This window comes from Colossoma macropomum, unplaced genomic scaffold, assembly GCF_904425465.1.
Source record: "Colossoma macropomum unplaced genomic scaffold, Colossoma_macropomum, whole genome shotgun sequence".
Lineage (NCBI taxonomy): Eukaryota > Metazoa > Chordata > Actinopteri > Characiformes > Serrasalmidae > Colossoma > Colossoma macropomum.
Window position 1 is genome coordinate 21,153,559 of NW_023494810.1, and position 22,670 is coordinate 21,176,228.

Below are 22,670 nucleotides of genomic sequence, written 5' to 3' on the forward strand. Positions count from 1 at the left end.
GAGGGGACTTATTGGTGATTCTCCTAAAATTCCTTGGGAGACATAGCATTAGGCAGATGAGAGTTTAGTTGCAGATAAACATGGTTATGATTGTCCCTGCAAATCTGAACACCATGTGTGACTTTACAGAGATCTTTACTAAAACTCAAGAGGAGACACATGAGATTACTGAGGTCTTTTTCTAAGGAGAAATATCTGAGCAGCCTGAGAGACTTAAGCAAAAGATCTTGTTTATCCTTCTTTATATAATCAACACCATGTGATGGACCACCTGTCATTAGCCCATGGATGTAATGTAAGTTGGCATGGCTGAAAAGTCTAATTAAGCATGTGCATAGAACACATTACACGCAGTAAAATCAAGCATTACCTCTTGCAAGGTACAAACAGTTCCTTTATCTACTGATAGCGTTTCACCAGCTAGCTTGTTTTGTTTGTGTTATCGATTACCACAGACATTAACCTTAGGACATTAGGGACATTAGGGCCCACATAGTATATTTTCCTTGTATTTTTTCTCTGAAGTTCACTTGTGTTTATGTGGTATTGTTTACCAAAACAGTTACCATCATTTTCCAACCTGTCTTTATCCCTTAGAATTAAACAGTCTGTTTTTGCCACTGTGCTTTTAAAGCGGAATTCCAGCAATTTTTCAAAATGTCTGCTTAATTCAATCATAAATAAAGTCAGTCAGAGTGGTTTGATGCAACATGCTCCATTCTAGAGAAATTTACTGCTTGGGATTTCTTTACAATGGTTGCGATAAGTTTTCTGAGTATTTATATGCAATGTTGATAGTAAAATAGTGACAAACCTAAAACAACAACAATGGAAATGTGTGATTTGGTTTGGTACTATTTTGCCTTTCCACAATAAATGGCTTTTAAAAACACATTTTAGGCTAAAACCTTGTCACAGCTGTAAAACTTTCACTTGTAAAACAATGTCTCAGGCAATAGGCAACACACGCATAGATATGTTATATAATTACTTTGCGCGATGTACTACTTACAGGCATGAAAACACTTCAGATGTCTGGTTCCTATCACCACTGCTGTGAACTGTGTAACTTTCTCTTCCCTACTTAAACACAGCCTGTCTGCATCTGAAGCATATAGCCAATTACCAGGGACAGCACTGTTCCTGTACTTCTAAAACTCTGTGACTCAAAACACACTAAATCCACACGCATTAATATGTAGTTGGTCCCCTCTTTGCAGCTATAACAGCTTACACCCTCCTCGGATGCTTTCTACAAGATTTTGAAGTGTGTCTGTGGGAATTTTTGCCCATTCATCCAGAAGAACATTTGTGAGGTTAGACACTGATGTTGGACAAGAGGGCCTGGTTCACAATCTCTGTTCTAGTTCATCCCAAAGGTGTTCGATGGGGTTGAGGTCAGGGCTCTGTCCGGGCCAGTCAAGTTCTTCCACACCAAACTCACCCAACCATGCCTTGATTGACCTTGCTTTGTGCACTGGGGTACAGTCATGCAAGAACAGAAAAGTGTCCACAAACTATTCCCATGAAGTTGGAAGCATAGATAGATTTCCCTTCACTGGAACTAAGGGGCCTAAACCAACCCCTGAAAAACAACCCCATAGCATTATCCTGCCTCCAAACTTTACAGTTGGCACAATGTAGTTAGGCAGGTAACGTTCTCCTGACTCTTCCATCAGACTGCCAGATAGAGAAGTGTGATTCGTCACTCCACAGAATATGTTTCCACTGCCCCAAAATCCAGTGGTGGCATGCTTTACACCACTCCATCCAATGCTTGGCATTGTGCTTGGTCAGTTTTTGTGCTGATGTTAATGCCAGAGGTGGTTTGGAACTCAGCAGTTATTGAGTCAGCAGAGTGTTGGCAAATTTTATACACTATTTGCCTCAGCACTCTGCGACCCCACTCTGTAACTTTACGTGGTCTGACACTTCATTGCTGAGTGGCTGTGGTTCCTAAACGTTTCCACTTTTTAATTATACCACTCACAGTTGATTGTGGAACATCGAGGAGGGAAGAAATTTCATGAACTTTCTTGCTGCAACGGTGTCATCCTATTACAGTTCCACACTGAAATTCATTGAGCTCTTTAGAACGACCCATGGCTGGGTGACTGTTTCTATTATCTGTGGCAGTGGGACTGAACACACCTGATTTCAGTGATTAAGAGGTGTGTAGCAATACTTTTATCCATATAGGGTAAATATGGCAGAAAGAGATTTGATTGAGAAAAGCTGGAATATTCCTTTAACTATGTTAACTAGCACCTAACGGTAGCGTCTTTACATGGATTTCCCATTCTGCGCTCTGACTATCCAGCCGGTCCACCTAGCAGGTAGAACTCACATGTAAGGCCACCATATGGCTATGATCAGGGCCTCGTGCTGGTAAGAAATGGGGGGGTGGTTGTTATCAATGGTTGACTAGCTGTAACAGCCACCTGTGTTTTCGTGAATCTGAGCCATAATGCTCAAGCCCATGCCCATCAAAAGGTGCTTACTGCCAAATTCTGTGCACACCGCATGGCTGAAACTGACAAGGGGAATGTTCAGCATTCAGAACAGAATCAGCTACATTCCCCTGTAGCTATAGTAACCCTGTTATCTAGACATTTTTGTCCCTGAGCCATTGGACGCCTCAATTTCAGATCATAAAAGCATTCATTCATGCACAGTGGCTCTTTCAACAGAGTGAATAATTGCTTCCAGTAATTTTTTTGATATACTATGGTCCACAAGTATGTCTGACTCCAAATCAAAATATCCTGCACCAAAGCAGAGGAATGTTTTAACTTTTTTTTAAGTTTTTACTTTTCTCTCATTACATACTGATTCAGTCAAAATAGGCTAAATTCTTTAAACAAGAAATTATTTCTGACTTACTATTATGCTGCTGAATAAATGGTGCTAAGGTAAACAGGCTCTCATTGAAGAGTTCTGTTAGAAATGACAATGGTTGTATATAGAAAAAACATTTGAATGCCCAAATGGTGCTTTACACATTTAAAAGATTTTTATACCCATGATGAAGACCTTGTTGTGTAGAATACAACAGGTCCGAATCAGAATATTTGTAAGTATAATGGTTGGCTATAGGTCCAAGTGGTTAACATATCTAGTCAAAGGTGGATGCAGCTCATTTTAAGCAGTGGGGAAATGTGAACAGAGCTATCTTAATTAAACTAACATGGCAAAATCTTCTTTTAAACGTGTGTAGAGGGATAACACTACTGTCCTCCACGTCGCAGACTGGGATTCAAATCTGCACCTAGGCAAGCACACCATGCTCTACCAATAAAAGTCCTCAGGCAAGACTCCAATTGTTTTGCCTACCTATGTAACATGATTAAACTGTAAGTCTTTTTGGCTAAAAGCATCTGTCAAATACCATAAATGTAAATTTTTTTTATGCTGTAATGTCAAATGTATCCAGGTACATACTGGATTAGGCATCTAGTTGGTCAAATTGTGAAAAGGTACAGAGTATTGTGAAATTTCGAGCTAAAGGTAGGCAAGATGGCAAAATTTTATCCTTACCATTACAAATGTTATTACTGTGATACACAATATTATTGTTATAAGCAGATCATAGATATTGTCCAAACTAAAAGAACACTGACCAACTGCATGTTTCATTATAAAGAAAGTGTAATTAGAACAGTTTAATTGGTGTAATGTACTGCAGAACAATGCTGAATAAAAATGTTTGATGGCTGTTTTTAAATATGGCACCACTAGTGCATTTGTGTCTGTGTGTCAAAATATCACAATATCTGTAAGTATGATTTTTTATATGATATTTTTGTCAAATCGCCTACCTTATCTAGTTTTACACTAAATATGTTGATATTTTTTCCAGTAGCTCAAAGAACTCTCAGGAACTCCTGTTGTACTAACGCAGCACTACTGTCATTTTCTACCCCAAAGCAAGTTCTTTATTGTTATGACCTGACTCTGATTGTCGTATGTGGTTCCTTAAAGCACATGTAAAAAAAATGGTTCTATATATCAACAAACAGGATCCTTCTATTTTCATAGCACACTTTTTTGCTTAGGATGATAGACTCTATCTATAGAAAAAATATTTTTAAAGCCCCAGGACCTAAACCTGTGTTTTCTTTCTAAGCAGGTTGATTTTGCTCTTGTGGGCCAACAATACATACAAAGTATGCTCTGTGAATAACTTTTCAATGCCCAATAAATGGCCAATGTATTTTGTCAAAACTCTCCTCTTTCAGCGCAAACTGTGTGGTTCTAATCTTGGGTAGCGCATATATAAGTAGTTCCCTCACTAATCATAAGGCTGTTGTGGTTTGTCCTGCCCACACAGCTTTAACAAAACGTTGTCCCCTATGGTCTCTCTATTTTCAAGTTAAAGAAACCAAGAGAAGGCTAACGACCAAGCGAAAGCTAACCTAAGAAGTATACCTATGCTATCAAGCTCTTCTGCCTGCCTGTCGTCTGTTGTTCATATGTTCGTCCGTCTATCTGTTTGTTTGTCTATCTATCTGCCCAGACAGTCCTCAAATAGATCTAGTAAGCAATTTCAAAGCAGTGTTTTATTATATTTCTATTTTTTTATTCATACTTTGCTGAATGTTTTATATAGCACTCAGTTTTAGTATCATACAAATATTTGAAATATATTACACTGTGTTCCCTAGAACTTTAATGTGAACACTCATGAAGGTGGAATGTGGAACACATAAGGAGATGTAGGATGATAACAGTTTTGGCTTTCTGTATCATAGTTTCCACTGTGCCTGCTGTGAAATTCTTTTGTGAGACAGCATTTTTGACATTTTGTTGGAACACTGGTCATTCGACTCATCATGTGATCATGTGACTTGTCATAACACTGGAATGGAAAGAAATCGGCATCATCCTTTGAGCTTTTGTTTCAAAGAGAAACATTTTTCCAGAGGTCTGAGAACCTTCACTTTTGTGACTGTGCAGCTTTTCACCCAGACCACCATCATGCACAGTTGCCCAAACAAGTGGCCCATAGGCCACTTGTCTGGGCATGTTTTGCCCTTGAACACTTTTCCTTTAGCCTGCCAGATGACATCCATTTCGACCACCACATCCGATTTATGTGCCAAGTACATCACAGAGAAAATGAACATGAATTTTCTAGTTATCCCGAGGCCAGTGGAATACTATTGAGATTATATTTCACCCCTCCCACCCCCGGGCCAAATTTATGGGTGGTATAAAGCCAAGGATTTCATTCTCATGTCTGCCAATGGGCCTGTCTGGAGGAGTCTGTCACAGCTGTGCTGCAGAGTCTATGGCAGATAAGTCTGGCACCAGATATCACTCTATCACCAAGAGCAAAAGGTTACTCCGCCATCACCGACTGTGTTCTAGACATGCACAGCCTTATTCAACCTGGGAGAACAGATATTAAAGGGCCCATATTATGGAAAACCAAATTTTCACTTCAATAAGTTTCATGTAATACATAATTATTGTCATAGTCAAAATATGCTGTTTATTCCTCAGTCCGTATGGCCCACTGAGAACAGCCCATTTTGAATTCATTATTTTTGTGATGTCACAAAAAACAGTGAATTTAAACACATCCACCCATTAAGGCCACAAAGCTTCAGCCTCACCCATCCACACTTATGTAGAGAGTCTTAGCCTTGTCTGCTTTTTGAATGAGGCACAATCCAGGGCAGCCAAACAGAACCAAGGTCATTTTTACTTGTGTCTCATATATTCTTGAAAAGGTACAGCAACAAAGCATCCTGTTTAATTCTAAGGGATAAAAAAGAGGTTTGAAAATGGTCATGTACAAATGAGCCAAAAATTACATACACACATGGCATACATGGACCATAAAATGCAAGAAAAATGTTGGGTATGCAGGCCAGGCAGTAGGATTGCTTAGACAAAAGAAATTACAGAGGGGGCCAAAGTATCTTTACTTAATGAACAGCTTGCAATGTAGGTGATATTAGAGTAATAGGCTAACAGTACCTTGAATTTACTCCTCTTGGCACTAGACTCGCCCTGTATGAAATCTAGCCTACATTATTAAACACACACAAATACTGAACTGTAAAAAGTAATTAGGCAACATGACAAGTCATTAGAGGTGACTAATGATTGGTATTTAACACATCTTACCGTCAGAGAACCTACTTAATATTGTGGCTCACAGAAAAGATAATGCCTTTACTTTGTCAACAGTGTCAACTTAAAACTGAAAAATCTATGGAGCAGAACAGAAATTCTCTGCTTCTTTCTCTACTGTTAGAACTGGCAGTAATGCAGGTCTATACCCAGTTATAAAAGTGGATTCTTCTTGGAACACTGTAAGTTGGGCATTAAATATTAAGTTGAATGAAAAAAACTTCTGTACGTCGAAAGAAAATGTATCAAACTGAGAACAGTAGCATGTAGCTGTATCTGAAGAGTTTATATCTGGCAATATCAACTGAAAGGTCTAAACCACTTGCTCAGGTAGGAAATCCATGTCATTCCTGAGAGCACAGAATGCAAAACTGAAGGAGCACATTATTTTAACAATATACAGTACTATGTGAAAGAAATGTGTGGAACATTATTTAAAACCATATATGGATAAGTGTGTTTGTTTCTGTTTAAAATCCGCATATATCATTAGAATAAATTAAATCTTAGTAAAGCTTTAAACACAGGTGATCACAAGATTCTAATCCACCTTCATTCAAACTGGATAGGCTGCAGAAACAATTTTGGAACAGTTCATATTAAATGGATAGACAGTTCTTGGTTTCACTGGGAGATAATTCCTCACAAAATTTCAACATTTCTTGTGGAGTCCCACAAGGTTCAGTTTTAGGGCCTTTGCTTTTCTCTTTGTACGTTATCTCTAGGTAATTTCATCAGGAAACACAATCTCAATTTTCATAGCTATGCTGATGACAAGCAATTATACATTTCCATTCCTTCTGCTGACAGACTTATGTGTTGTATTTCACATATTTCTCAGTGGATGTCACAAACTGTTCTACAACTAAGATCCTTGGCAGTAAAATTCAGAAAAAATGCTTTCTGAGAAACTATAGGTTCTTTTGTTTTGCATCGTAAACATGAAAGTATGAAATCTGGTGTGTAATCTTAGATTCTGAGCTCTGTTTTATTTTGCATGTAAACAGATACTAAAGTAGTTCTTATCATTTAAGAAATATTGCTTAAGTTGAGCTTTTTTTATCTCAATGCAGAGAAACTTGTTCATGAAGTTGTTTCAAGACGAGTTACTGAGCTTCCTATAATAACAATACATCCTCTACAACTCATGCAAAATGCAGCAGCACTGATCCTAACAAAAACAAAAAGAGCTCATTCACCCTTGTTTTAAAACAACTGCACTGGGTACCTGTTCTGCTGCACTGGCTACCTGGTCTGCTAATAGTTTTCAAAGCTCTAAATGGCCTTAAAGCATGTGCACCTCGTAGAATGTCTGTTTATGTTCCAAGATGTAAAATACTGACCTTCTGCACATGCCTTCCGTAAAATACACTATTTTTTTACATTAAAGTTGTTGATTTCTTTGAAGCTAGTTTAGTTCCTGATTTCTCCTTGACACCCCCAGCTATGGCATGGACTTCCATCACCTGCACACTTGATTTAACATAATGAGGTATTGATTAGCCAAACCAGATTGTGGATTGTGGATAATAACTACAAATAATACTTTGAAGAAAACTGAAAGAAAACCAGGACTTGTTTATTTAGTTTGAAATGTCTTCTTGTCAAAGCCCTTTGTCAAACAAATGTTCTTTACTCAACAACTGTTTGTAGAATCAAGTCCTAAAAAATGATTCATAAAAACATGCACTGCAAAAGCAGTGAATGCCGGTGCCTAAGGGGCAAAACCTGAAGAACAATTCTCAGCAAAAACATACATTGTGTGAAAGAGTAGCCATGGATACCACTGGCCACATGCGCTCTTGGGTGCACACTCTCACACCTACGCACGCCACCTACACGAACAAAGACATTTATAGGCACTGTACACAAGGTATGATCAGGAGTTTTACAGCAGAAACTGGTCTGAATAGTTGCTTGTAGCTGAAGACTGAAATTTCTCATGGATTAGAATTAAACTATTCTCAAATTTAAACCTTGCTTTTTGAACTGCATTAACTTAAGAATGATTAGTTATCGCTCAGATTTTTGTATGCATTCATTTGTAAGATTATCTATTAAAGCAGTATAATGGGTATATTTATGTGTGCAAAATAATCTGACGGCACTAAAAAAATTGCAAGCACATAGGTAATAAGATAAAAAGGAAAACTCATGATCTACAGATGTCTTTTTAAATACACAATGTATGTGAGGAAGATGCATGTGAATAGCTCCTTGCTACAGTTTTCTTTTTTAGATGGAGCCACTTTACCGGCAAATTCTGGATTTTTATTGTTCAAAATTGCTCATAATAGTGCCAGTTTGGGGTTGTACTGCTGAATTCAGCCTGTAGAGTTTACTGCTTCCCAGACAGCTCTTTTCTATCCTGTTATGTTTGAGCACATGTGCAAATATAGAAAAAAAAAACAAAAGATATCAGATTAACCTCATACATATGCCGGATAACCCAATTATTGGGCCAAAATCCAGAACAAATGTCTTTATTCTTTTGTTTTCTCCCCAATTTAGTTGTGTCCAGTTCCTCTGGCTGTCCCTCTGTTACACAATGTTACAGTTCTATGTTGTACAGAAAAAAAACAGTTCAATGACTAGTAACAGTAGTAGAACCTTTTTTGGTGCTATTTAGAAAAAGGTTTCTATATGCAAGAGGCCTTCCATTACAGAGAAGAGCCATTTGACCATGCAAAGAGCTATTTATCCATTCAAATGGTTCTTTGACTGTTCATGGTGCTGTATAGAACTGTTGCTTTTACAAAAGAACCCCTTGAAGAACCATATTTTACGAGTGTACCAAGCCGGGGGGCTAGGATGTGCTCCTTCTCACGTAAAGCCAACAGCTAGCAGTGTGCTGGGTGATGCAGGAAGAGGGCAGGCCATCCTACCCATATGGAAGAATAATATTCCTAAATATAAATATTTTTAGACTGTATGCAAATATGTAAACTTAGCCCAATAAAAATATGTATGTCAAACAAATATACGTACCAATAGTTTGAATAGAACTATCAAAATATACGTTAAAAACGTTTGCAAAAAAAGGGTTAAGGGTAATGAATCACAACAGATTATTTAAAGTAAATGTATTTTTTAATTTGCAGTATTTGATCTTGAGGTAAACAGTATTCACAGATAAATGTTACAAACAAAGAAAATTTGACTTTGAAATCATTTATTGAAAAATAAAAAAGTGAGATGTCTTTTTTTTTTTTTTGGAAAAAGTAAGTACACCCTGGCTTCAGTAACTGATACCCATTTTGACAGAAAAAAAAATTTATATAGCCATTTCCGGTAACTGTCTGGGAGAAATTTCTGCCCACTCCTTCATGCAGAATTCTTTCAACTGTGCAGTGTTGAGGGGCATCTTGCATGTACAGCCTGTTTCAAACCCCCCCGCACCATTTTAATGGGATTCAGATCTGGGCTTTGACGAGGCCTTTCCACAACCCTCCATTTCCTCCTTTTGAGCCGTTCCTTGGTGGATTTACTCGTATGTTTGAGATCTTTAACTTGTTGGAAAGCCCACTGCGTCACCGTCAACATTTTATCAGATGGCCTCACATTCTCCTCAAGCACTCTCTGGTATGAAAGAGAATTCATAGTCAATTCTATGATTGCAAGTTGGCCAGGCCCTGAGGCAGCAAGGCAGTCACAAACCATAACATTTCCACCACTTTACAGTTGGTGTGAGGCTGTTCTGATCAAATGCTGTCTTTGTTTTTTGCAAATGGTTTCTGATACTGTGGCCAACTCTATCTTTGACTCACCTGTCCTGAGCACATTGTTCTAGAAGCCCTTGCCTAGATGTTGATTAGAAAACTTTAGTCTTCACTTTTACATCAACAGTGGCAAGAGCTACTTGCAGATCCTGTGATAAAATAGGGTTCTTATAGACTTCTTTTAGCATTTTACAATCTGCTCTTGGGTTAAAGTTGCTTTAAATCTTTACTACTTGTAGATCGTCTTCTGGACAGTGTAGGGATTGATTTCTAGCGTTTTAGAAACACTTCTCAAACCCTTTCCCAGGCTCATAGACATCTACAACCTTGTTTTGATCCAGGCATGATGATAATACACACTCCAATAACAAAGAGCAAACCAGACCATATGTCTGTGGTTAAAATAAGGCACTTTCTTCCAAAATATTCTCTTACAGTGTTCTATTCATCAGCACCTAATCGGATAAGTTTCCACTTAAGAAAATTGCATTTCTGTTTATTTCACATATATAAAGGATGACAAAAATATTCCTTTTAGGTCACTTGTCATTTACAGGTCACTTATTTTACTGTAAAATATATGCAAATATATTTGTTTTCTGTACGGGTACCTAGCCATAGGTCAGTTATGTTCTCTCGGACTCCCGACCACAGATCAAACTCACTCCTTAATCTCCCGAGGCCAAAACTTAGACAGTTGCGCCACTCAGGAGCCCCTGGATTACTTGAGTAAAATGTGCTTGAATAATTTGGACCACTTGAATAATCAGCTAGTTGCTGAAATAATAAAGATAATAATTGTATTATTCGTGTACATGAACATGCGCTCAAAAGTTTGCGTCTACCATTATCATCCAGTATTCTGAGTCTTGTAGAGCAGTCTAATAGAACAAAAAATATTCTAGAGTTGCTCTTCACTTTGAGTAGAATGTCTAGAGAATCTAATACCCTGCAGTTAATCATGTTGTGTGCATGCCGAGGTGTTAATGGCGCGAATTTCGGAAGCGTCAAGCAAGTGTACTGTAAGGGTGGCACCTTGGAATGTTGTTAGCAGAGGTGTTAATTTGGGCAAGGGCTAAAAATGTGTGCACTTAGGCCCGTGGAGGCCAAGTGTTGAGTGGCAAGATCTGTAAGGCAAATGGGACGTCTCTTGAGGGGATAGGTGCAAGGTGGTGTGCGCGCACTTGCTGTACATGCAGGTTCTTTCATAACCATGATTTCATTTGAATTTTTGAGGCATGTAATTGGCTGCTGTAAAAACAGCAGAAATGAAAGTGAAGTTTCTGCAGAAGAATAGGGCATTCGTTAAGCATGTTATGCAGAGGCTGCTCTTTTTTCCCTTTCAGGAGAATTACCCAAGAATCTCCCTCTGATACACACTGCATGATTTTTCAGTGACGGCTCAAAGGAAACAAACCATAATAAATGTTCTCTCTGGATGTGGGCGCTACACTGTGTGTTTACATTATGTAAACCCATTTACCATGTGTTAAGTGCTGTTGCATTTGCTATGCGGTGGAGGTTTGTAGCTGGACTGGGTGTCAAAGTCTGTCTCTCTTATTAACTCATGGCAGAGAGCAGAGGTTCAATGCATTCTGCCTCCTACGAGCCTTTGCCCTCAGATGCATTAAAGTAATTTCATGTTAGAGGAAAAGCTTTCGGAAAACATTTTGAGAGCGATTTTGGAGGGTACTATTTTTTTTAAAGCTTTCCAAGGCCACTTACTTGGGGACTGTTCCAAATTACTGAGACAAATCACATCTTAAGGGAAAATCCTGACACTTAACAAGACTGGCTTTTGATGAACAGAGTCATAAGTAATGACATGAGCCTCTGCAGTTCAATGACTTAGATTAAAAGTGTGCTTGCTACCTGCAATCATCCTTTCAGGTAATGTTTGACAGTTTGTAAATGTAAGCTATCTTGACAAGATGAGCATGACAATTCACATTCGCTCATGACAGGGGTCGACAGCATGCGGCTCTTACTGCCCTGTTGCGGTTCCACAGCAGGATTAGATTTTTAGGTCAAAAAATAATATAATTCTCCTTCGCAGTAAAATAAAGCTCTGCTAATGGTTTTAAACGCTGGAGTTAATGTAGCCTATAACTGCTAATTTACTTACACTTAAACCTGAACATTGTCACCATAGCAACACAGACAACAATCTCACCTATCTAGCAGCTAACAAAAAGGCAAAGAGAGAGATTTAAGACAGGCATTAATAATTTGGAGACGAACAGAGTAATTTCCGTTTATAAGCACTTCAGGATTCCGGAGATGTTTAATCTCCAACAAGAAACTTTCAAACAGTAAAAAGTCACGAAGCGGAGGTCAGTTTCCCATTCGCCAGCCACTTGCAGCAGTTCCATTCTGGCGCCTCAGGCACTATTGAAGGTGGAACGGGAAAATTTGAACAAGAAGCTGGTGATTGAGGAGCTGACTTCAGCCTCATAAAAAGTCAAATGTTGAGAGAGGTTTTACAAGAAACTATTCCACTTTTGCAGAACAGTTTCCTGCTGGAGATGCGAAAAAAGCAGCTAGAGCTGAGCTAAAGCTTAAAGCAGAGCAAAGTAAGTCTGCATTTTTGGCATGTAAACATTTTAAATATATATATACAGTGTAGTAAGTATTTGGATAATGGCACAATTTTGTTGTATTCACACGACAATTCAGGATTTGAAAGAATGATTATGAGGTTAAAGTGCAAACTTATAGCTTTGAGAGCAATTATATCTATCATGCACAGCCCTATTTATACATTTCAGGTTACCAGAAGTAGTTAACATTTCCTCTATTTTTACACTTGTCACACTAAATGGTTTCATATCCTCATACAAAATGTAATACAAGGAAAACAAAAATAAACACAGTTTCAAAATGATCATTTCATTTATTAAAGGAAAAAAGGTTGCAAACCCCTATATCAACCGTGTGAAACAGTGATGGCCCCCCTAAACCTTGACTGCAACCAAATGCCTTCTATAACTGCAGATTAGTCTTCCACAACGCTTTGGCTTTGGAGGAACTCTTTTGCAAAACTGCTTTCATCCAGCCACACTGGAGGACTTTTGAGTATGAACTGCCCATTTAAGGTCCTACCACAACATCTCAGTGGGGGTCACTCAAAAACTTTTATTTTGTTTCTTTAGAGCAATTCAGAGGTAGACTTTCTCTTGTGCTTCAGATCACAGACTGATGACCAGACATTCTCCTGCAGGACTTCCTGCAGGAAGTACAGAGCAAAATTCATGTGTCCTCCAGGCCCTGAAACAGCAGAAATGTCCCCATCACACTACCACCACCATGTTTGACTGTATGATATTCTTATTGTGAAATGCTGTGTTAGTTTTACGCCAGATATAACAGCACAACTGTCTTTCACAAAGTTCCACTTCTGACAGTCCACAGGACAGTATTCCAAAAGGCTTTGGGGTCATCAAGGTGTTTTTTTTTGCAAATATGCAAAAATAGAAGGAATCGGGACGGTGCAAATACCTTTTCATGACACTGTTTGTGTCCAAAAGTCTGTAGACACCTGTTTGTCCAACATTTCTCCTGAAATCAAGGGTATTAAAGAGGAGTCTGCCCCCCTTTTGTGCAGTAACAGCCTATATTTTTCTGAGAAGGTTTTACTCTAGACATTGGAACATTGCTGTGAGGATTTGATTACACAGTGAGGTCAGTAACTGATATTGAATGATTTGGCCTGGATCACAGATGCCACTCCTACTCATGCCAAAGGTACTGGATCGTGCTCCATCACTCCAGAAAATGCAGATCCACTGCTCTGCAACTCAATGTGACTTTTACCACTGAAGCTGACACTACATTATATTGGCAATACCTTTCTACTGACATCTTGCTTTTTGGCCTGGATTTAAAAAAAAAAAAGTAGCTTTAGTATCATTTTCCTGCTGGAATGTGAAGCAATATCTATTGTTTTTTGAGGAAGTTGATTAGATTCAAGCATTTAAGTTGTTTTAAATTAAACTGGTACACTTTAGAATCCATTCAGGTGCTAGAGTTGCTTATTTCATCAGAGAGAACTGGGACTCAGCAATATGACAATATTTACTGTAACAAATTACATCACAATATGCTTTTTGTGGATACTGTCACTACTTAAAAAACCCTTCCCAACTGCATTTTTTACTGCAAAGGCAATTGCAGCTCAGTGTGTGAAATGTTGAATATAAATCATTGTATTCATAGTTTTTCATAGTATTTTAAATGTGGCACTACTGTGTTTTTTCCAATTTATCAGATGTCTGAAAAAAAATAAATATTTTGACATATTGTGTTCTTGAAGTATTGTGATGTTACTTTTTTGCCTATATCACCCATGTCTAGTAAGAACAAGTCAGCCAGTTTCCCTGGTAGCCATACATGCTCTTGTTACCCTGTTTTACAGATTAAGTAATGCTAAGGTCATATTCTCTTGGAACATTCTTTGAGTAATGACTTTCCCAGGCAAGTGTTAAGTCTAATCCTAAACTAAAATTCCCCATCAAGACTGGATGTTCTTCATACCTGCACATCTTATTTACACAAATAGTTTTCTAAAGAACCACCCACTGTAAGGTTCTTTAGAGACCCAAATGTGGTTCTTCTATGGCATTGCTCCAAAGAAACATTTTTGGTCCCTTCAAGTGTAATCTAACAGTTAATCTTTTTCCTCAAAAAAACTACATCACAAACGTGTAGTTTTAGGCTTAAAGGCATGATATCTGGGTCTTTGGGGAGCCATCCAGATTACGTTTTTCCTGGCATTTTGTGCTTTGCTGTATTAAAATTTGAAGGAAAAACTCTTTCTGGTTCTTTTCTCCATCATCCCTAAACATTTCATCTTTCCCCGGCTGGGCCATCTGCCTCCTCAGCCCCCAGACTCGCCTGCTGCTCTGGGACCCCCACAAGTTGCTGGGATTGTAATAAACATAAACTGAGACTTCTACATCCATATTTACAACATTTAACTTGCTGCTCTGCAGCTCTTTTTCATCCATTTATGGTTCTTTTCTTCTTTGAAAATGAGCCATTAGAGTGTTGTAGAGCCGAGAGCAGAAGTTCAAGCATGCTGTTTATTTGGTGGATCTCGTTTATGAGGCTGGAATATGAAAATAAAGATCATCAACATTTGCTTTGATGTTTACTTAAGTGTCCCATGAATGTTTGTTTAAAGATACATAGCAGATGCATTCAATGAGTTATTTTCCCCTCTCTAAAAAAATTCTATTGCCTGTGTAAGATTAACTGTCAAACTTAATTGTAAATCTAGAGAGTATAAATGTAGACCTAGAGAGTTATAATATAACTATAATGCAAACCATTATGAGTTTGGTTAAAGATAGATAGCAAATCACTTTAATGAAGTATTCTCCCTGTGGGAAATCCTACATTAAAATTGCCAGCATACAATAAACTCTCAAAATCTGGAGAGTATGAGTGTAGAAGACCTAGAGAATTATCATATCACTATAATGCAAAACATAACACATTTAACTTTCCAGGAATTCATTCACCCATGGTAACTTTACTGACCAAGGCTGAAATGTAGCTCATAAGCCACATGTTTAGCAGTGGCTGTAAATCTTAAGAACATTGGTCACTGTCCTGCTCAGCTTTCATGAATGTCACGTATGCACTATGCCTTTAGCGTAACACAAATCTTACAAAATATGAGAGGTTGAAGGAAGGAGAAAGAACAGTGTGTCTTCTTGGCTGCTGGCAACATTCTCTAAGCTACTGCCTGCTAGTGCTGCCACAACACCACTTGTATCAAATGTAAATACACCATTCCATTTTCCGATCCCTGTGTGATAGGAGACCTGCAGGAGGCTAAGAATACATTCTACCCTCTCCTTTGGGACGTGTCTCCCCAGGCTTCAAACAGGGGTTTTATTCTCTTCTGAGACTACATGGGGTCTTCTTTTTTAAACTCTCTCTGTTTATATAATCAGGAGGTTATGGCAGACTAAATCAAATAAAAAAAAAAAAATCCAATAAACAGTCTTTCAATGCTAGGCCGCCTCCACACTGAACCTCAAACTTTGTACACAGCTCAGATGGCACCTTGATAAACTCTTCAGTGTGCCAGTATTTCAGGAGGCACACCCTAAGGAATGTTATATTTCCAAACTCTCAAATATCCGCAAGGTATAAAAGCCATTTACAGTTTGCAATACAGCTTTTCAATGCTGCACTGTGATGAGAACACTCAGCCATAGCCGGCAACTAGAATTCAGGAGAAATTAACATCTTAATAGGCCTGCTTTAGTGAGTCTGAGAACAACCAACAATAGAGGTTCAGTGTCCTTAACAACTTCGATGTCTTTGACGATTTGCACATTGTTCTGGATCTAGAGGTCAGTTTTGGGCTATGGCTACATGCTGCATCAGATTTGGGCTCAGGTTCTCTTGTGGACTGGATGCTTTCATTAACCATTTGAGGTTCTTCACATAGCCTTACAGTGCTTAAGCCCACTTTTCTTTGTGTTATAACAAATCAGTACATGAATGCCTGTTCTTTTCAATTTAAGCAAGGGGCCACTGCATAGTTGGTGAGTCTTAACAAACCTATACCTAGTAAGGAAACAGGTCCGGCCAAACCTGCTTGAAGTCTGAAACAATAAATGTTGGTCACACCACCTGGTGTTTGACCACTTCTTCCAGGCATCACGTCTCAGTACTATAACTATGTAACTACAGTAACTATGATCATTCGCAGGCTGTCTCTAGAACCACATACTATACCTACTCTATGTACTACTGTTTGACACACTATTTAAGAGTACACGCTTTTGGGCGCAGCCTATTATTCGCCACTAAAGACAGTCTACAGACAAAACCTCTTCACTGAGGAGGAGTGGCCCACTTATCGCTTCGTGCATGAGATTTAGTTCACTTTTTATCAGCATTATGGTGTCGTCTGATCGAGGGCAGTCTGAACAACAGAAACTAGAGCAGGACGCGCCTAGTCTTTCTAATTCTACTTTGTTTAATGCGGCGTGAATCTGGGCGCCCATTTGCACATCAGACTGATGAGCAGCCCTCCTGTTGCTCTCATAACTCGAGTTTCCCTTATGGTTCACCTACAACGAGGAGAGCCAGCCGCGGGTGGGGTAGATCATCTCGCCCTCAGAGCAGAAACGCTGACTCTGGATCAGCTTCTCCCAGCTCCCGATCAGCATTAGCAGGCTTAGCGCCCTGATCTTCGACCAGCCCACAGCTCAGTTTCCACCCCAAGGCCCTCAAAGCCCGAGCGAAGTCCCTCCCTCTCCGCGGTAAACTCCCACCCAGCCCTCGCTCGCTTCTCTGCCGCTTGTCATCTCCCCTCTTTCGATTTCCAGGCACGGCGCGGTGTCGTTTTCTTTTTTTTCCCCGTGGCGTGGCGTGGCGAGGCGAGGCGAGAAGGCTGCGTTTTCCTTCCCGCACTACTTTTTCCTTTCCGTTAGGGAGGAGAAAAGGAGCCCACCCACCACAAAAACAACCCCAGAGTAAACACTTAGCCGTACCTTCGAACCGAAACGGAGCCTACCCTCCATCTATCGTTATCTCCTCCCGCGGCTTCTCGACCGAAGAGGAGAGAGAGGGAGGAAAAGAGAGGCTGGATTTGTTTCGAAGAGGCGCCTCCTATAGCTACTTACTTACTTCTTCTCTTCTCGCGCGCGCTGCCGTTATATAAGACATTTTCCCTTTCGCGCTCTGTCTCGTGGACTCCGAGCTCGAGCTTATGAGGCTAAAAACGCCCAGTTGAGTGCAGTTTGGCGGCGGACTGGCGCTAACCGAACTTACTTTCCCCAGGCTAACTAACCGAGCGCCATTCTGTCAGCGGTCTCCGTCGGAAGAAGTGTGTGTCTGTTAAACCTTGTGGTCAGAAACGTACATATCGAGCTGCTGTGAGTTTTTTTTCTGGAGTTGAGGTGTTTGTTTTCTCTTTTGAGAGAAAAAAAACGACTTGTTTATTCTCCTCACGCCACCGTGTCGACGGAGGGACGTTTCTCCTCTGACGGTCTGGTTTAGATACTCGAAGGAAAGGAGCGTTTTTTTCCACACAGAAGACTCGGGAGACTGGACGTACTTTCATGCAGTGAAGAAGAAGGAGGAGGAGGAGCAGAAGGAGGAAGGTCCCGGGAGTTGCACGTTTCTCTGCGGTTTCCCAATGCCCTCTTCTCCCTGACAGGAAGGCCAACAGAAAAGGTTAGTTCATTTTTTTGTTTTCTTGCCTCGTCCACGCGGCTGCTTCATTTCTACAGGTGTGTGCGTTGCTAGTCCGTTTTCTGTGAACAATTCACTGGTTTCCAAAACGCAGGCTGCTCGAATGTATTACAGACACTTGTTAGTCCACGTTTTAAGCCGTTGAAAAAGCTGTTTCGAACATATTTTTGTTGTCATTTCTAACGAGCTACATTCACGATTCCAGTGAAGATAATTTGTATGTATGCGGAAGTACCAGGGAAGCCTTCTGCTTCCACAGTATCGCAAATCTGCTCTAAATGGACATCCAGCGTTCCTCATGCTTTTCCACAACGCTTAAAAATACTACATCGCCTCAGACATGCTGCATTCAGGCGTGGAGGACGTTATTAAGCGGCAGCGCTCGTGTACGATTGGAGCACTCTAACGTGAACTGAAGGCTTTATTAACTGATGTGTATTAATGGGAATGTTAAAGATGTGAACTCACTGCCGGTAGCCACATCACCTTTGTTGAACTCCTTGTTTCAGAATGACTGAGCAAATCCAGAAAATGGAACTGTTAGGTTGTATTTTTCGCACCTGTACTAACATGCTCCTCTATCTGAATAAAGAGGCTGAGCTTTATTCATAAGGTGAGCCTGTGACGTCACTGGGGGGGGTAATCTTCTCTCCTACATGGACTGCACTGAAGGGGGGAAACCCTGCAATTTGCTGCTTTCTGAAATGATTTCCCAGGACCTCTGATGAGGGTTACACCTCCAGTGTCCCAGTTTTGGAAGAGAGCTCTAACATGAACTCCGCGAACACTTTTCGAATCTAGTCACCTTGCAAAAAATTCAAACTTAAAAATGCATTCAGGGTGCGAAAGCTTCTGATTTTGCGATGCACCTTTTTAGCACTGCACTGCGATGAGGACACTCCACTATGGCCAGCATTCCAAAACGACTAGAGTGTAAGGGAAAGGAAAATCTTAATAGACTTTGTGTACTAAACACCTTGGGTGGGTGTTTGGGGACCCAAAGATGGTGTTCTTCAGAATTATGGGCACTGACGATGAAGAAAAAAAAACCTATAATAAAAAAAAAAAACTATATTGTCAGTGTGGAATCTCTCTGATAACCCCTCAAAAACATTACCTGAACTTTGCAAATGCTTTGATGTAGTCACCTTTTTAATCTCTTAGAATTTAAGACATTGTTATTACAGATGTAATTGCCAATTACAGTTGCACTATGCGTGAGCTTTGTGGGTTCTTGGGACTGGACGCTTTTATGGCATTTGGTGCCCTTCATATAAGCTTATGTTGGGTCATACTGTTTGTAATTAAGTGTTTTTTGTTGAATCTGTACATGCATGCATGTTATTTTGAGTCTCTTGTTTGTGAGCTGTTGGCTTGGCACAGTCACAGAGCACAGGTCACGTTACATTTGCTTTACAGACCCAAACACATCACCTCAGTACAAGGCCAGAGTTGTGGAGGCGGTGCAGGGATGAATTGCAGGATTTGTTTTCTGCATGTCCTGGCAGTTAGTTTGTTTATCATTAAGCACTCACAAAGCCTGCTTGTTCAAGACCCTATTTGCCTACTTTTTTTAAACATTTTAATTTGTTTTCTTGCATGTAGAAGAGTTGGAAATAATGTACTTAATTCAAGTTGATACATTTATTGAATTATGTGTGCACAAACAGCACTAAAAGGTTCATATTTTTCATGTTGCTACTTGTCCAGTTGCAGTGTCTGGGTCTGTACTGAGCAATTAACAGAAGCAGTGTGTCTTTTTACATGGTCTAGTGGAAGGGAGCAAGCCAGATTGCACCACAAAATTAATGCATATAGCTTGACCGAATTAACACCACACATCTTAATCTGATGCATTGTGTTGGTAGGGTATTAATCAGTTTCTGTTTGAGACTTTATGGATTCTAATTCACAGTTATCCATTACAGGTAGTAAGTTCAACTCCAGTGCTGGTTAAAACATACTGATATCACAACAGCACAACACATGGCCCTGCAAACTGTTATATGTTTTTATGCTGTTGATTTAGAAAATCAGTTTCTCATTGTTGGAACAATCACATTCCAGAAAAGTTCCAAGACTCCAGCCTTCCATTAAAAAATGCAGTAGTGTGTTGTAAACATTTATCTTCAGCGTCATGGGACACAAGTTGCAAACTGGGAGCGTGGCTCTTTTGAAACAAAAATAATTGGGAACTTTTTTACACCGTTTTTTGCATGTGCAAGCTTGCCTATTTCACTTCCTTTGTAGGAAAAAAATGCTGTTGCAATAAATTACTCCATTCAGGCCCGGTCATCGGAAAGATGGATGGAAAGACTTGCCGCGTGCCAACTGTGATATAAATAGTAAATACTGAATTTGTTTTTTAGTGTGAAATATTAAAGTAATGAGTTCTTTGGCTACTGCCACTTGTATTATACATGCAATTATACTCATAGAATTACTTTTGTAATATAAGCAAACACACATATTAACAGTTAATTTAGTGTTTTGACTTGTTATTTTCCATTAATATTTTGATTTATGCTAATTATAAATATATGTATCATATATGTCTACATTTAACACACATTGAGATGGTTTTCAATCAAACAGGTTTAGTAAATTTGCAGCAAAAATACATTATTTTTTCTCTGTGATTTGCTTGAAATTTAACTAATGGTTACAAGTCAGCCTATGTATGTTGAATGCCCTCACCATGGTTTGATTAAAGCTTCATTGAGTTGATCATAAACATCAATTAAATATTAGTGTAGAACTGAAACCAGTTTGGTGATTTCAAGCAAATGTCTAGTTCTGCTTATTTTGCATTATGTAGGAGTGCATTGTAACTACTGAAACAGTTAAATACAGTGGACAACTACAATAACCATATCAAAAATAATCCTCCATAACCTTATTTATCATGCTTTAGACACACTTTGTTCAGCCTTCAGTGAGTTGTATCTTCATTATAAGTCTTTTTATATTGAAAAGTTATTTGTGGATTTTTATTAATGTAAATTGGTTTTATGGTCTAGAGCAGGGCTGCTCAACCCTGATCAAACACATGTGATCTAGGTAATGAAAGCTTACAAGGGCATCAAATTATTAGAGGCAGGTGTGTTGCATCTAAGCTCACCAGGGTGGTAGCACCAGGACTGGGCTCCCATTGTGTAGAAAAGATATTCCATTATGTCTCATTAAATATTTTCCTACAGTGAAATTACTCTAAATGACTCAAAGTAGGGTTTATCTTTGTGTTATAAAGCAAGGATGCTGGTGTGTTTAACAGTTACAGATCAGCCAAGCTAACTGACATAGTGTAGCTGGTTATGTTACAGGGGTAAATGATTTGGTGAGTCGCAAGAAAACCACTGTGAATATGTATATGTATGTATGTGTGTGTGTGAGTGTGTGTATGTGTTGGGGGGGATTTGCACTTTTTGCACTTTACACAGCACTAGGGGCTTGTACATAGTTCAACAAGAACTTTTTGTCAGTGGTGCAAACTCCAGCAGACTGATGCAGTTTATTGTTGAGCATATCAAGCTGTGTTTACTTGGCTAGCATCTGTTCCCTCTAATTAAGAGAGAGGGTTATACTGTCTTGTGTTTCCTCCCCACCAAAAAGAGATAGGGCCAGGGCAACACCAGCCTTGAGCTCTGGTAAGTCTCTCTGTGTAACAGCAGTCCATAAATGGGGAGAGTTCTGCCTCCATAATCAGACTGTTGCACAAGTGTGACCAGATGCAGTTACATTCATTCTGTTACTTGTGTGTCTAGCCCGTGGAGGGAGTGTATTACTTACACCACTATCATAATTCCACTTCGGAAAAAGCGTTCCTCTTTTGAGTCTTGGTTCCTCTCTTGAGTCTTGGTTCCTCTCTTGTTTTATCCTCATGCTTATGAATATTAAAAAAATACGTTTATGTCAGGAATAATTTCTGAATATATATTGCTTAAATTTAGGCTCCATCCAGTGCAAGACTTTATGCACAATTACCAAAGATGCAATTCACTGAACTACTAACATACCTATATGTAAAATGTCGTGTGCCAGTCCTTTACCGCGCCACCAGATGTATTGCTCATATTTTGTCACCTCTGCCCTTTTGTGCCCTCCAGTTTGCCATTAGTGAGAATATTAACACCTCTAAAGAGGCCAACAGTTGTTCCCAAGTCAAGAAAGGCTGTGTAATGATTAATGAGTTCAGGTGATTCTCAGCCTGTGTTCCTGTCTGTTCTCTAACAGCGCAGTTTGTGTGCTTATGCTAATTGAGCGAGTGTGTTGCCGTGCTTGCCAGCTCTGCCAAAGAGTCCACACATCATGATGGGCTGGGAGTGACCTGCCCTGGGGCTTAGCTAAAGGCAAACAGTGTATTTGTAAATAAATGTGGAAATTAGCCACTTTCTATTAGAGCTGGTGTGTCATGGCATGTGTTTGAATGGTCAGGGGAGTTTGGGGATTGAGGGGGGGGTGTCTGCTCCACTGTTAAGAACAGAAGAGACAGCGGCTGCTGACTGAGATGAAGAGAAGGGCCTGCCTGTAACAGATGCTTCCACTCGCTGGGCTGGAAAAGCAAACATGCTTTATTGTTTGACCCTTGCTGTC

General features: G+C 39.5%; 1 protein-coding gene across 5 annotated transcripts in view; it reads left to right on the forward strand.

Annotated features, from left to right (window-relative positions):
* The first annotated feature begins 17,172 nt into the window (after positions 1-17,172).
* The window catches only part of atp2b4 (ATPase plasma membrane Ca2+ transporting 4), a 96,281-nt gene continuing 90,783 nt past the window's right edge, over positions 17,173-22,670 (forward strand). For 2 of the 5 annotated variants that reach the window (XM_036559850.1, XM_036559849.1), the window contains exon 1: positions 17,173-18,059. The gene's annotated coding sequence lies outside the window, so the exon portion shown is untranslated. The remainder of the gene's footprint in view (positions 18,060-22,670) is intronic. The other 3 variants (XM_036559847.1, XM_036559848.1, XM_036559846.1) reach the window with 2 other exon arrangements.